Here is a 12141-nt window from a genome sequence, read left to right on the forward strand (position 1 = left end):
TCTCTCTCCAAATTCCATGTTCTTTCTTCACCATCACACTGATTATGTCTCCTGTACCATAATTAAATTCTACTTTGTATTAGTGTTATCTATGTACCTAACGTGCTGGATCCGTAATGTGCTGGACCCACAATCAGAAAGACCTCATTTCCACTCTTCTCTGGAAGTTAAAGTATATATATCTATGGGCAAGTCACGTAATTCCTCTGTTGTTCAGTCATATCCGACTCTTCAGGGCTACATTTGGGATTTCCTTAATAAAGTCACTGGAATGGTTTGCCATTTCCTCCTTCAGATCGTCTTACAGATGAAGTAATTAAGGCAAACAGGGTTAAGTGACTTTCCCTGGATCACAGAGCTAGAAAGTTTCTGAGGTCAGATTTGAACTCAAGAAAATGAGTCTTTTTAACTCCAGTCTGTTCACTATGTATTTTAGCTATCCAACTTCTCTGAGCCTTATGCAATTTTTTAATGAATTATTTACAATTATAGGCAATTACCACACCAAAATGATCATAAATCTTTGCTCTTGATATGCTTGATGCATTAGCTTGTATATGTAACAACTTTTTGAAGCAGATTCTTTTTCCTTCCTGAGCACAGAGACTGATCTGGAACCTCTCTGAACATTATGGGATTGTTCCTTTTCCTAGCCTAAGGAAAAATGGGAGGAATATCATGATCTTCTGACTGGATTATCTGAGATTAAGCTTCCAGAAGCTTAAATGAGAGTGCTGATCTGTGGTGGGTGTAGCGGCAGTAGCAGAGGTCAACGTTTTCCTCCCCCAGATGCTGATAACACCATTGAGTAATAAACAGAATGGTGGACTGTGGGAGAGCAAATCTTACACAGGATCTCCTTGGTCCACCATAGACAAAAAAGATAGCAACAACTAGAGTGGAAGACAAGTCCAATTCTCATGCAATTTCCTCCAGATCATTGTGAATCCAGCTGGCTAAGGAATTCTTATTACTCTCTTTAAATTGCTTTTTAAGGTAACAATAGTATTTTGGATCTGTTGGTGAAAGATGGAATCAATTCTAATTGTCCTCTGAGTATGTCTTTAATCTTGTGCACAGAGTACAAGTGTCAGAGACACTGGAGGTTTAGTTTTCAGAGTATAATTAGCTGGAATTCTCCCTTTCTATCCTAGTGGATTAGATATCCCCTAGGGGTAAACAAGCTTATATTGATTTACATTTTATATTCCTATTAATAACTCCATAACTGCCCCAAGGCAAGACCATGGGGAGCTTTTTTTCCTGCCTCTGGAATTAAATATGTGTATTATATTGTCAGCCAGGTGTAGTCCTTTGGGAGAACACGTGAATCCCTGGAACTAAATCCCTCCCATCTCTTTATTCAGAGAAGTATAGAGGGATGGAAGAGGAGAAAAAGGATGGAAGAATTAGGGGGTTACAGCAGGGTTTCTTAAACCTTTATGCATGTCAATAGAACACTTTGACAATCTGGTGAAAAATAGATTCCTCAGAATACATAAATAAAATTACGAAGAAAACTAATTATGTTTAAATATACTTAATAATCTTATTTAAGTCCAGAGATTCCGGATAAATGATTTCTGGGTTAGAGAGAAAGTCCTGGACAAAATTAAACTTCTGGGAGAATATAATTATGATCTGGGTAGATAGTTTTTCCTGACACTTTCTTAGTTGAGAAGGATATTCATCAAACGGCATCTTTTTCATTCTCTGTAGTGACACCTAGTGGTTACAAGTATCTTCTCCTTTAGGACATGGATTGTGTTATTTTTCATGTTTGCATACCCCATATAGTGCCTTATATAAAAACAGATATTTAATTAATGTTTATGGACTTAAATGCAATTAAATCACTGAGGAGATCATAGCTGATGCCCCAAGAATAGAATAGTTATGAAGAAGGAAGAGTAGAGGGAAAAATTGCTCCTAAGGAATATCTGCATAATTAGGGGGAGGGAAGAAAAAATGGAGCTAAAGAATGAGTAGTCAGGAATATAGAAAGAACAAGGATAGAGTAATATCAGGGAAGCAGGAAGAGGGAAAGATTACAAGAGAGAATGATCATTAATCATTTTCATAAATACCATCATGATGAACAGGGCTCTATATACAGTTATTGTTTAATAAATGTTTCTTAAGGCATTATTATAATTCCTGACCATTTACAGAATGTTTTTTTTTTTGCAATTAAACATCCATGTGATCTTTAAAACAATACTGTCAGTTTAGTATTATCTCTATTTTCCAGATGAAGAAATGGGCTGTGGAAGAGGAAGTGATTGAATTTTTTCAAAGTAACAGAGGTAATTAGTGGTATAAAAAGGGCTGGAATTTAAGATCTTCTGAATCAAAATTCAGCACTTTTTCCATTACTTTCTTAAGAAATAAAAAAGAATGAAGACTGAGAAAATCTTTGAATCAAATTTTGCAATTAAGAGGATGCTAGTAACCTTCAAGAATGCAATATCAATGGCCTGATTGAAAAAATAAGTTTGATAATAAATTTAAAAGTTACTTCTTGTTGAAGAAAGAAACAGTATTTGAGAATCCGAAATAAAGGTAGGAGAAATTTTAAGGCTGAGAAAAGTGACTTTATCTTTTTCTTTTTTTTAATGATGGTAAGGTCTGTAGGTAGACACATATAAAAGGAGGAGGGCTGGGTAGTAGGGAAATGGAAAATAACTATGGGAACAAGTTTCTAAGCAAAGCTTTGCAACCATGAATATAGTTGTTTTGTTTTAATATTTTGATTACTGCATTTCAATAAAATTGGTTTACTTGGCAATTCTATAGATTTTATTTTATGCATCTAAAACATTCTGAGAAGGGATTCATAGTTCACTAAGTTGGCAAAGAGTTCCGTGGCAATAAATAAATAAATAAATAAATGAACGAACGAATGAATGAATGAATAAATAAATAAATGGACAAATAAATAAATAAATAAAGGTTAAGAGTTTCTAGAAGAAAGATTTTGTTTTAAGAGATCAAAAAATCATAGAATTTTAGACCTAAAGATCTTAGAGGCCATTCCATTTAATTCCTTCATTTTACAGATGAAAAATCAGAACATCATAGAAGTTAAACAACTTATCCAACATCACTCAGAGAGGAGTGGCAGAATCAGGATTAGAAGCCAATTTTTAAATTCTAAATCCAGTGGCTTCTCCACCATGAAAAAAGTGGAAAGGTTAATTTCAGGGGGGAAAAAAGGAGATCCAGAAGGCAGGATATTTTGAGGTGAAGAAAAAATGATTGGAAATATTTTTAAATTAAAAAAAAATACGTTCAAAGCAGGAAAAAAAATCACCTAAAAGTATGTTGTCTTCTTTGTAAAATACTCAGAGATCCTTGGCAGAAATCATTATTGCTCTTTTTAAAGCTACTTAAACTCTTGGTGCAGTTCTTCTTACAACCACCATGTGGTATTGTTGCACAATACTAATAACTAATGCCTTTCCCAAACTGCAACTTTCCCAAAACACTCTGATCTAATGGGTTCAAGTCTAGAAGTTCTCTTCCAAACCCTAATCTTACAGTAAACCTCCAGAGAGAGTTTGGGATATTAACAATAGCAATAGCAACAGCAGCAGCAACAACAACAGCAACAAGTTTTTGAAAAGGTCTATGTCCTAAGACTTCCCAAGAGGCCAAGGGAAAAACACATTCAATTACATATTTAGATAACTACTGACCAAATATATTTATGTATTTGTAAGGGAAAAAATAGGACAGATTTGATGATTTTATTGCCTCGTGAAAAAGAAATATGTCTATATTCATTTCAACAAAGGCTTCACAGGAAACCATCAATTCCATTCTGTCTTAGGTCCTAGTCAGGAGGATGAAACATCATAATATGGCAAAAGAATCATGGGATTATCTACTTAGAGCTGGAGGAGACTTTAGAAGCATCTAGCCTAACCCCCTCTCTTTGCTTGGGAATATTTCTTTTAGTTGTCTAAATGTCTTCAATATCAAACTCTTATCTGACATATTTATAGAATTTTTTTTAGAATCCCAGTACTGCTTCTCTTCTTAACCCAGATGTGTTCAAATTTTGTTGCCAAAGCTTTTCAATTTCACGTAATCAAATGAATCTGTTGGATTTTTTGCAATCACCTCAATTACTCACCCCTTACTCATAGATATGAAGAGTATATCTGCTTCTTTTCTAAGGCTCAGAGAAATGGCTTGCCCAAAGTCACATGGCTATCTAACTCTAATTCCAGCACATTTTCTACCATACCACTCAGACTTTTAGAGTATTCTTGCTTCCATATTATTTGATAGTTATGGATTCATTTAAGTCATATCCTATCAGCTTTTCATTTATAAAACCTTTGAGGGAGGTTTCAGGAAAAGTGATATGGTGGAGTGGACTGACTAATCACTAGATTTGGCTTCAGGAGTCCTGAGTTGTGTTATTTATCAGATTCTGGCTTACTTTTGTGGCTTCTATTCCTGAAATTCCTTCTTTACCCCTGCCTCTTAGAGATACAGAAGTTAGATCCCTCACTTCCTTTAAGATGCAATTCAGCCACCATCTTCTGTATGAAGCCTTTTCTGATCTCCCAACTGCTAGGGCACTCCCCACCAAAGTGTCTTGTATTTTAACTACTTTGTATTTATTTGTATGTATTAACTTACATTTATATTGTATATGTTTATGTATGTGAAATGTGAGCTTCTTGTGAGGATATTGTTTCATTTTTTTGGTACATGTATCTCCAGTGTCTAGAATGGACTGACACATAGTAGGCACTTAAAAAAATATTTGCAGACGAATTCTAATAAGTTTCCATGCCTGACTTTCCCTATTTGAAAAAGACAAATAGTGATAGTTCCACTTCTCACTTAGGGAAGACTTAGGAGAAAACATAACGATTATCTTGAAATATTTGAAAGACTGTTCCATGAAAAGAGATTAGACATTTTTATTCAGCCCCATATGGAAGAATGGGAGGAAGTCACAAGGGGGTAAATTTCTGTTTGGTGTCAACAAAGACTTTCCAAGGACTAATAATAATAGCTAGCTTTTATGTAATACTTTAAATTTTGCAAAGTATTTTATGACTATTACCTCATTGTTATTCTTATAACAACTCTAGGAGGTAGATGCTATTATTATCCTTATTTTATAGATGGGAAAATTGAGGCAAATAGAGATTAAGGGATTTGCCCAAGCTGACACAGTAAATATCTGAAGTCAAACTTGAAGACTCTAGGGCAGCTTAGGTGGCACAGTACTGGTGCTGAAGGCAGGAAAACTCATCTTCCTGATTTCAAATCTGGACTCATACAATTACTAGCTGTGTGATGCTGGATGAATCATTTAATCCTGTTTGCTTCAGTTTCCTCATCTCTAAAATGAGCTGGAGAAGGAAATTGTAAACTAATATCTTTGCTAAGAAAATCTCAAATGGGGTCACAAAGAGTTGGATGATTGAAAAACAATTGAATAAACACTGAATTTAGTGACTCTGGATCTACAGCTCTTTCCCACTGTATCACCTAGCTAACAGCCTCTAGATTAAGCAAAAATGGAATGTAGTATTAGTTTTCCCCTTATATTAGGTCTTAGAGTAATGATTGGGTGGCCATTTGACATCTTTGTGTTAGGGAGCATCTCATTCTGGTGCAGATTGGCCCTCTGAGATCTTTTCCAATTCTCCTTTTCAGTGATATTCAGAATTCTGCCTAAGGCATTGTCCCAGACTATTAAAAAGACATAATCCTATTGGATGAGCTTACCAACAAACTGGACAACACCATTCCAAACAAGGAGGTAGAGTTCCTCTGCTAGCAAAATCCTTTGATCAATAGCAGTGAGCAAACCAGACAGTTGAATCTTAACACCAAATGCAGGGTAGGTAAGTACTATTTAGGGAACAAAGGTAACAACTAAAATCAGAGGGGAAGAGAAGGAAAACTGTTGTAAATGGTGAGATTTTTTAAGGCACCATGTGGAAGATGTGCTTTGAACTCCTTTTCAGCAGGTGTTGGGTAAAGAATTATTATTAAGTAATTTCATGGTAGAGGAAGAGTTGATTTAGCAATTCCAATAATAACAGCATCGACAGCTAATGTTTGCATGATGTCTCCTGTCTAAAAATGTGCCATGCACGTGTGAGTGAGGGCTTGCTAAATGCTTGTGGATAATGACCATGAGGACCCGGTGAATGGAAATCACCTTTGGCACAGAACCTGTCAGTTTTCCCATGAGCATCGTGTGCTAGAGAAGGAGGTGAAGGATGCTGTGTCCAATTAACAGCAGGCTGAGTATTTAGAACCGTAATAACAATTCTTTCAACAGCAATGTGGAAGGGGTTTAAGAGCTGACACTACAAGGCTGTGCCTCCACAATGTCACTCATCCAGATAAAGACTGAAATATTCAGTCAATCATCGAGAGAGTCTGCCTACGTGACACCAAACATCTGGAGGGCAGAATGTTTCCAGTTTTCATCAGGATGTTTGGTGCCGTGTAGATGCCTTAATCTACTCAACAACTCAACAAACATTTACTTACCACTGCTATATACAAGGCATTGTGTTAAACTTGAGGAATCCAAGACAGAAACCAAACGAATATCTCCTATGGAAGCATTCAGCAGACACAGGTCAGCTCATGCTACTTCCTACTAAAAAAAAAAAAATTCACTGTTTCCTCAAGTAATAATAATGACATTATTATTACATTTTACATATACAATTGTCTTAATGATAATCATTAGCAATATTAGCAATATAATATTTGTGGATATTAGTAACTGTATTAATGATAATTACTAATAATAACCAAAAATGGCCAAAGTTTACTTAGCATTTTAAAATTTTCAAAACATTTTAACAATATCTTCCATAGTTTACATATATACTTAAGCAAATGATCATTATTAACATTATTACTATAATATTTATTGATATAAATGGTTGTAATAATTATTCAGAATAGCAATAATAATGACCAATATTTATTTAGCATTTAAAGATTTTCAAAATGCTTTGCAAATATCTCATTTGATTCTATTGCCTGATAAATTAGATGATACTATTTAATCTCCACTTTACAGATGAGGAAACTGAGGCAGACAAAGGTTAAGTGATTTGCCCAAGATCATAGAGCAAGTAAATGTCTGAGGCAAGATTCCAATTCATATCTTCCTGACTCCAAGTTCAGCACTCTATTACTGGTACTAAGAGATAAAATATAATCCCTTGATAGAGGCTTTGATCAACCTTTCAGATGTCATTTGTGCTAACTTCTTTTGCACACCAGTCAAACTTAACTACTCCATGTTCCCTTTTCTTATCCTGTCCTCACCCATTAATACCCCTCCTTTGGGAATAGCCTCCATCCTACTTCTTCAATGTCTATTAGAATTCTTCTTAACTGCCCAACCCAGTGAGGAGAGGCGAGGCAAGGGGGAGAGAAACATTCAGCTTGGTATCACAGAACTGGAATTTAAATACTAGCTCTTAAATTTAATAATAACAATGCCCAGCAATTATAGAGTGCCAGCCACCTGCCCATAACCTATTTGCTTCCTGATTCTTTTCCCTTTTCCTTTCCAAATTTTTGAAGCTTTTTTTGTTTGACTGCTTCCAAGAAAGTACAATATAGAGTTTATTTGTATATATAAACTCAAATAGAAACAACTCTCTGCCATTAGCATATTAATTTAGAAAAACCACAAATTAAAACTATATTGCATTCTATTTTTATTTATTTTGTTAAATGTTTTCTGATTATATTTTAATCTAGTAAGATTTGCAGTTACAAGGGTGATTTTTGGTCCTGGAACTTGACATCTTTGTTGTATATGATTCACTTTATCCAACACTTTGAAATGTAAACTCTTTGATGGCAGGAATTCTGTGTTTTTCTTCTGTCTATTCTCTTGAATATCTGACATAATGCACTGCATATAATAAATGCTTAATAAATGTGCCTTGAATTTTGATTTTTGACTTCAAGTGATCAGAAATAGGTACTAGATCTGTGATATCACTGGTATAGGGGATTTACAGGTGAGAAAATTATTTCTGAGAGTGAACATCTCTAGATGAGAGTGCGTCGCTTGCAGCTTTTAATTTCAATGAAATACACAGAAGTATGAAATATAACCCATCTCTCTCCCCAAATACCCAAATTAAAATCAGATTAATATATAATTGGGAAATATTTAACAAAATAAATAAAAATACAATAAACCATAGATAATGTTACTATGTGCTTTTCTCAGTCATTAATACAAAGTGAACAGTAATGTATTTTTATTTAGGTTTGAGTCAATTGATCCTTGGGCACTGAGTGATTAAGTGACTTAGCCTCTGTGTGAAAGATAAAACTTGAAGTCTATTCATTCTAGTTCTGAGAGTAGCTCATTATCCAGGAGTCTACTCTGCTTTTTGTGAAGTGATAGTTCCTCTCAAACAACCTCCTAGCTCAACATTTTATGGATCCATTTGCCTTCAATCTCATCACTATGTCTCTTCAAAACCATATGAAATATTGGACTAAGGACTTGGGAGAAGTGGTGAAATCTCTTTCTCTAAAGGAGACAGTGTGATCTTTCAGGAGAAACCACTTGATTTGGAGTTAAAAGATTTTCATTTGAATCCAAGCTTTGTTGTCTACTTCTTGTGTGCATATCTTTTAGAAAGCCATTCTACCTCCTGCACCTCATTGTCTATATTTTTAAGAATAAACAAGTTGAATTTGAGTCTCTTGCTTGAGCCTCAGTTCTATAATGCTCAGAGCCTCAGGAAGCTAGATGGAATCCTTCCAAAAAAAGGATGGAAGATAAGCTAGATGAGCTCTTGGATTTCTTCAAGATCTGTGATCATAATTGTCACTTACTTAGAAAGCTACCACTTTTTATTAGATCTGGATTTTCCTCAGGATCATTATAGATACCTGTAACATTTTCTTTCCTACCACTTAAATGAGTCTTGGCAGCTTTTGCCCTCATTATCTAAGTTAAGATAAAAGTCACCCCTAAACAAATGAGGAGCTGAGTCAACTCACACTGTGTGGGTCCTCTGACTCCATTATTTCTTTATACATGGATGAAATTAGGATAAAGTAAAGATTACGATTCAAAAAATCCATCATTAAAAAGTATCATCTTGAGGAGTGAATAATGAAGAAGGGGAAGGGTTAGCTAGGAGATGCAAGAGGGATGGAACCAATTTATACCAATAATCAAGGACAGTGACATAAGTCTGAATAGGGAGAATCTGCTTTGGGTAAAAGGTCTAATTCATAGTCCAAAAGACTAAGATGCCTTGCCAGGCTCATTGCAGGGTAAACAAATATTTTAATAATATTTCATTTTTCCGAATACATGCAAAGGTAGTTTTCAATATTCACTTTTGCAAAACTGTGATCCAAAATTTTCTCTCCCCCACCCCTTTTTCCCTCTCCCCAAGACGCCAAGCAATCCAGGGTAAACAAATTGAAAGGACTAAGCTGGAGACGTTCAAGAGATCTGTGAGTCAGTCCTTTTGATCCATTATGTCTTCAGCTACTGAATCCTCAGAAATAGCTCTGTGGCTATTCCTTTATGATACCAGTTCTCAAAAAGTGATTAAGGGACTGATGGAAATCCCAGAAAAATGTTTTTTAATAAGTTCCATTTGCTCAAAATTTTCACAAATACCAAGATGTTTTAGAGGCAGCTAGGTGACTAAGTGGATAGAGCACTGTGCAAAGTCAAGGAAACCTGAGTTCAAATCTGGCCTTAGATGCTTATTAGATGACCTCTCTCAGTTCAGTTTCTTCATCTGTAAAATGAGATAAAGAGGAAATTGTAAACCACTCCAATATCTTTGCCAAGAAGACCCCAAGTGAGTTCATAGAGAGTCATACACAACTCAATAACAACTGGGATGCTTTAATTCCTAATTTAGTACATACTGATACATAAAACTTATATAAGCAAAAGCTCTTTGGGGGGTACTTAATTAAAAATCCTTGATTTCTAAAATTATAAAGTAGTCTTGCAACAAAAAATTTAAGTATCTCTGCTTTAAGAGAATCCTTATCTTCTCTGGCAGAAATAGCGATCCCCTGCTGTTCCCCTTTACTAGCCAATGAGGGGATGCTGTGCCTGCAAGCTTTGAAAGCTATCATTTCTCCCCAGGTGGTTGTTATTATGACAACTACTTATATTTTTAGATATAAGATCCTGTGCTTAATTGGGGGAATTTGGTCATCTGTCAAAGAACTTAAGCAGTTTATAGTCCATCTTAAAATAGATACTCTAACCTTACTCTAGACAGACAGCACATCAAGGGCAGATAGATGAGAAGTCTTAAATAGAGGGATGAGTGTTCTGAAGGAGGGAAGAGAGTTTCAGTTAAAGTTCTTTACCAGCATTTCCTCTCTTTTGAGGGAAGAGGACCTTTAAACAGTATTTAGGTGGTGTTTCACTTGTAATGAAAACCCCAGCTCCCAGAAAGAACTCTATTATTTAGGAGTTAATTGTCAGCTTCTTGTTTAGTCTTTCCACGGCTGTCAGATTATTGCTGAGTAGGGGCCTCATAAACAAGAAGCCTCCTAATGTGTCCTCTCTGGACCATACAGACATGTGTTTCCCATTTAAACATTTCATTGCCCCAACTGAAAACAAATCAGTTGCATCTTTGGGATCTTAAGGGGAGAAGATTGGGATTTATTCCTGGACAAGCCTGAGGAAAACATTATCCTAATGGATGAAATATGTCTTTGTACAAGAGATTTCTTAAAAGTGTTGAATTGGTCTTTCCTAACTTGGTTTCCTTTCACTTGAAAAGAAACAAAACTTGAAGGAAAGTCCATTTGGTGTTAGTACAGTTTTGTTCCTGGAAAAGGAAGTAATGTGTGAATCTTGCAAAGTTTGCCTTTATTTAGATAAGCACCATGGAGGATCAAGCTATCTCTAGAGCTTACCAGCACTCCTCAAATAATGTGGTCTAGAAATAAATTCCTATTCTACTTCAGCAGACAATTTCCTCTTCCTGTTTGTTAAGCCAGTTTCTTCACCAAATCAATTGTTCTTATGAAAGCATTCACAAATTTCCTACTGCACTAAATGACCGGGAAGAAAAGTTGTCCTGGCAAAAGTTTTTTACTTTCTTCTCAAGAATTAGTGGTCTTGTAAAGGAATTCTACTAATTCTCTAAAAAAAGACCAATAAATGTTGAAATGGAAATTATATGATATTCCCTTGCCAGAACAGGAGATATTCCATCTAGTCATTGCATAGATTTGGAGCTTAAGTTGAGCAGAAAAATTCATTAATGATCTTCAAATTGAATGTTAGATTCTTCAGAACTTTGAACATTAATTAACAGAATCACAAACATTGAAAGTCACATTTTTGCATTTCTGGAATACAAATTCAGATGCCCTTGAGCCAAGCTGAGTGAAATGATAACCTTTAGTTTGGGTCTTTGCTTCACTAAGTTGGATTTAGAAAAATACAAAATAAAGCCCAAGAGCCATCCCATTCAAATGTATTTTAAAAGGAATGATGCCTTTGCAGCCAGATCAAAATTGATAATTCCCATCATTAAAGCATGTACTAAATTAAAGTTTTTAGAATGAGATAAAGACACTACAGGCAACACTTAAAAGTTAATCACACCCAAAGCAATTAGCATGAGTTTGATTCAAAGTTTACTTAAAATACATTGTTTTAATATAACTAGAAAGAAAAGGATGATGAAATACAGAAATTAAATTCCCTAGTTCTTAGTAGATTCCCTAAACTAAATATAAACCTATGTTTTTACATTTAAAAGAGATGGGAAAGGACTTGTGATTTTGTTGGTACAGGGACCAGCTTCTTAAATTGTGGTTCACGATATGGGGGTTGCAAAATTATGATTTATTATCAGAAAATATTGATTTGTAACTGGGATCATATAAAAATTTCTTGTTTAAAAGGGGGTCATGAGTGGGAAAAGTGTAAGAAGCCCTGATATAGGGAACTCTCAGTTAAAGAAACTTCTTCTATGTCTATAGGCTGCTAACTTTTTGGCAACATATAGTCTTAGGGAATTGCCTAACATATTGGTTGCTTTACAAATTTGCTCAAGATAACAGCCAATAGGTATTAAAGGCTAGACTCAAACCTATCTCTTTTTT

The sequence above is a fragment of the Antechinus flavipes genome, chromosome 4 (assembly GCF_016432865.1).
Source record: "Antechinus flavipes isolate AdamAnt ecotype Samford, QLD, Australia chromosome 4, AdamAnt_v2, whole genome shotgun sequence".
NCBI lineage: Eukaryota > Metazoa > Chordata > Mammalia > Dasyuromorphia > Dasyuridae > Antechinus > Antechinus flavipes.